Genomic DNA, 5,051 nt, shown 5'->3' with positions numbered 1-5,051 from the left:
TTCTAGTATATAACATCTTACTATTTAATTACCAATATGGACCTTTAGTAACTAATTTGGATGAATCTATAAAATAAAATAAAATTATGTTAATATTATTTTTTCTTTTTATATTAAAAATAATTTTAAGACTTATTAATAATTTTTTTGATTATTTTTTATATAAAAAATATGTATTGTCATGGTTTTATTTAGTCGCACATCTTAGGATTGACAACACTGCGAATGGAGAAATTTTTATAAATATCTTGGATGGTGACATTGGAAATCATATCTTTTTTGACTTTTTGGCTAAGATCAAGTATAGTATATGTTCTTATCGATTTAATATCTGATATAAAAAATTAAATTAATTTTTTATAAGGAAGAGATTGTTACAGTAGCTTGTTGATGGGGTTCTCCCTTGTATTGCACTACTGTATGAAACTGATGCAACCTTACCAAGTCCAATTTATTGATCTGGGATATTAATTTACGCGTGTTCATATATTATATTACACATGTAATACGTGTCTACGATAACTAATTATATATGAGGAAACAAAAATATCTTTAGAATTTAGTTAAAACTCCAAATTTGAAAATTTATAATCTTGATTGATAAAATATTCAAGGAGAACAAATATAGCTTTGTGCTATAAAAAATAAATAAAAATTTATTCACTTTATTTACAAACTATTTATAGTTGATATTTTTTTATTTAGTCATAGATATATAAGATAGGATATACATCTGTTCCATTGATATTGATTGATATTGAAATATATACTATATTATTGTCTATCATCTAACTCAAAACTCAAGATTTTATCATGACTATAATTTCAGAGAGATGCGGAAGTAGAAATCTATAAGGTCGCTTTTACAATTGGATAACCAATACTGAAATTGGTTGGATTTAGGTGAAATTCTAATTGATCTGGTACACAAAAATAAAAACAAAATCTTTGACAAATAGAATATGTTCATCTAACATATAAATTAAAATTGTAACTTAATTTGTAATAGGAATGACATAATTTTTAATGAAAATTAGAATCTTGAAACTTAGAAGGGCACTAGAGCCGATTGTTTTCTTTGTATTCATGCAACTTTGCAATACATGATACTAAAACTAAAAATCATCTTTCTAACTAGAATTAAAATTTTATCCATATAAATCTTGTAAATAATATATATTATATGGTTAGATATTGTATATATGTAGAATTTTTAAATATACATACAAGTTGTATTTTTGTCATAATATAAAATAAGGTGATTGTTTTGTGAAAATTAACTGATTTTAATTCATATAAAATTTTGTTCAGAATTATTATATTGACTTGAAATATTTAAAATTAGAAGGGAAAAAAACATACTGAGACATTCTATACTTTTATTTTGAGTTTTGAATAAATTTATGTCATATAGAAGATCTTGCGAATGTCTTCATCAGTCAAGTGGATGTTATTGATGTTCCCTAAGAGAATAACACGGAAAATTTTCACAGATTTTTTTTTTATAAAATACTAATGAAGATCTTTAAACTCTTAAGGATGCGAGCTAGGTAGAACCTGAGATCTTTGTAATAATTTGTACGATCTTTGCTATGGCAAGCTGCACTGAAGTTTTCCAGTCTTTGACTTTGTTATTATTTAGTTTTGTCTAAATTAAGTCATCCCATATTAGTTGTTCGTCTTAAACAAAATGTAATACGTAGAAATTAAGAAGAGAGAAAAAGTTTTTAAAAAATGTTAAAAAATATAGAGTATAAAATTATATATATATATATATATAGTTAAGTTAAGAAATCCTAAATCCTAAATAGAAAAAAAATGATTAAATCATCTTAAAAATATAAATAAATAAATCTATATAATCTAATATCCCCTCAAACTCACAATATTATAACTAGAAGCATTGAAAGTTTATCAGACAAGAAACGAAATCTTGAAGTGGAATGTGTCTTGGTAAACATATTAGCAATATATATATTTGAAGGAATGAAAGGTAATGTGATGGTGTCAATATGAATGATCTTGTCTGAAAACTGTAGAGATGACGTGTTGGGCATGGTGGGTCGATGGTTGACTGGTAGGAGACTTCTTACTCCACTGAAAAGCTTTCATTCAATCCTGCGCACACGGAGATGAGCTAATAAAACGTTAGTGCCTAGAAACCAGGGGGAGTCCCTAGCGAAGACCCTACGATTCTCAAGTCAATCCCAGTCCAGATGGGTGAATAAAGAACAGTAGAGGACGTGCGTGCGAGAATAAGTTGGAGATGTTTAGATAACGTACCTTTCCCATGGAGAGGACTCCTCTTTTATATATCGTCTCATATAACCTCTGGAATCATGAGATGGCGAAGTGTGTCAGAGTTTGTTAAGTAAAGGAAAATGTACAACCTAAGCAATGTGTAATAATTATCTGAGGAATCTTTCCCTTACCGACATGTATATCTTTTTTGTCGTTTATAGTTGAGGTTGTTGAAGGAATATGTTGTTATAAATGGTCTGCTGATAGGAGACACGATGGTCCCCGAAGAAGGTTCCAGAAAAATATTCTCTGAGACATAGTTGTTATTCTGACAGATTGTTGGGATTCTCTACTCATGCTATCAGCTGAGTATATCTTGGTCGGCTTATAAGGTCGACCGTCTTCATGCTTGTTCTCACATTAAGCCGCTTTGTTATGTATCGAAGGCTATTTAGAAATTCACAGGAGAAATAATATAATACCTTGGACATGTTGGGAATCTATTTAAGAAACAGTATGACAACCTGTGCGTGCTAGAAATTCATCTGATGACATGTGCGTGTTATAGATCCATCCAGGCAGCAATATGAAGATAAACGTCTTAGACCCGATTGACTTTTGTCCGGTTGTACATATAATGGGCTTCTGGATAAATGAAACTACATTTTGAGCAGTTCAGTTAGTATTTGAGCCAAAGTGCCTTATGCTCGGTCGCCCCCTTGTCTGGCTAGGCGTATAATAACTTGTGGGTAAAGTGCACATGACATTCTGACCGAATTTATAAAGCTATCTTACACTTAGGCCTAGAAGAGATGGGTATAGAGAAGAGATGGGTATGGAGTCTTATAAACCCGTTCGGTTCTATTATTGAATGAATACCCATAGGGCTGACAGGTGATCAGGACGACCAGGCGTAAGTAGAGAGGCTTATACAGTAAGGCGTTCGACCCTCTATTCGACCAGGTCTATAGCTGGTCAAATGTAGGGTGAGTCAATCATTCCGATTGGCCTGTAAGGGTGATCGTCCTTAAATTCGATTAGATTTTGAGTGACCAGACATGCCATCTCTCTAGTTCAAGAGTAAACTTTATCCGACCAGGCACGTATGGTCTGTCCGACCTTTTATCTTACCGGGCATGTATGGAGAGATTTGTGAGATTCTGGCTGCATATATGGCTAGTCTGATATGAGGTAGGTCAAACCCTCCGGTTGGACTATAGGGCAGGACACCTTTAAACCTGATTGACTATTGAATGCCTAGACCTGTTATCTTTCTAGTCCAAGAGTAAAGTTCGCTCAGCTTTGTAACGCCCGCCCCTCTGGTAGGGCGGGATTACGGGGAACATACATGCATATTAATCTATTTCTAAGCAGCGGAAGTATTTATTTCTATATTCTTTTATGTTTTTTTAATTACTTTTCTTTTTAAACACCAATAATTAATTATCTAAACATTTATAATCATATGAGCATGTTAAGCATAATTTAAAATTTAAAAAGTCATGATATCAATTTCCAACATAAGCATGAATAAGTATTAAGTAATCATGCAAGTCCTTAACATAAGATAGGCATAGTTCATAACAAGCATAAATTAACATAAGCAGGTCTTTTTCCTTAGCCGAGCCACCACCACACACATCTCTTGCCCCTCCTGCTGCTCCCTTAGTTTATCCATCCTTTACCTTTATCTGCGGTACAAGGAAAGTAAACTATAAGCACACAGGCTTAGTAAGATCCTTTCTTACTCACAAAAACCATGTATCATAGCATAATCACATAAACATATAGCATGGAGACATAATCATCTAAAACATCATATTATGTAAAAGAGTATCACAACATATCATAGCATATCATTCTATATAAAAGCATCATGTCATATCATATCATATCATAAAAACATATGAACCCTAAACCAATTTCATAACACTTATCATAAAGAACATCATGAGCAAGTTTAGTTTAGGTTCTAAGCTTCCTAGGTCTTTAAATCCTATTATGGCCGAAACTTGCCAAACATAAATCTAGGTTACAAGTAACATAAAAGTATATGAACCCTAAACCAATTTCATAACACTTATCATAAAGAACATCATGAGCAAGTTTAGTTTAGGTTCTAAGCTTCCTAGGTCTTTAAATCCTATTATGGCCGAAACTTGCCAAACATAAATATAGGTTACAAGTAACATAAAAGCATATGAACCCTAAACCAATTTCATAACACTTATCATAAAGAACATCATGAGCATGTTTAGTTTAGGTTCTAAGCTTCCTAGGTCTTTAAATCCTATTATGGCCGAAACTTGCCAAGCCTAACCCTAGGTTACAAGTAACATAAAAGCATATGAACCCTAAACCCATTTCATAACACTTATCATAAAGAACATCATGAGCATGTTTAATTTAGGTTCTAAGCTTCCTAGGTACTTTAATCTTGTTATGGCCGAATGTCTAAGGAGCATAAAACTAAGTCTAAGCAACATACAAGCATAAGAATATCAAGCTAACTTCATATCATATCATAAGGAAAACCATGAGCATATTAGATTTGATTTTAAGCTTTCTTAGACCTTTAATCTCATCATGGACGAAACCCTAAGTGGAATGCATCTAGGTTCTAAGCAACATGCAAGCATGAAAATACTAAGAACTCTTCACCATATCATAAGGAAAGTCATGAGCATGATAGATTAAATTTTAAACTCTCCTAGGCCTTCATTTCTATCATGACCGAAACCTTCTAGGCATAGGTCTAGGCTACAAGCAACATAAATAAAAACATGAGAGTTTTAAACAAAACTTATATC

General features: G+C 32.1%; 1 pseudogene; it reads left to right on the top strand.

Annotated features, from left to right (window-relative positions):
• Nucleotides 1–270: 270 nt before the first annotated feature.
• On the top strand, nt 271–431 carry LOC121994731 (annotated as a pseudogene).
• Nucleotides 432–5,051: the final 4,620 nt, after the last annotated feature.

Source organism: Zingiber officinale, chromosome 1B (assembly GCF_018446385.1).
Source record: "Zingiber officinale cultivar Zhangliang chromosome 1B, Zo_v1.1, whole genome shotgun sequence".
In the NCBI taxonomy this organism is placed as follows: domain Eukaryota; kingdom Viridiplantae; phylum Streptophyta; class Magnoliopsida; order Zingiberales; family Zingiberaceae; genus Zingiber; species Zingiber officinale.
Note: the sequence above shows the minus strand (reverse complement) of the source record. Positions and strands in the feature narration are given on the sequence as shown.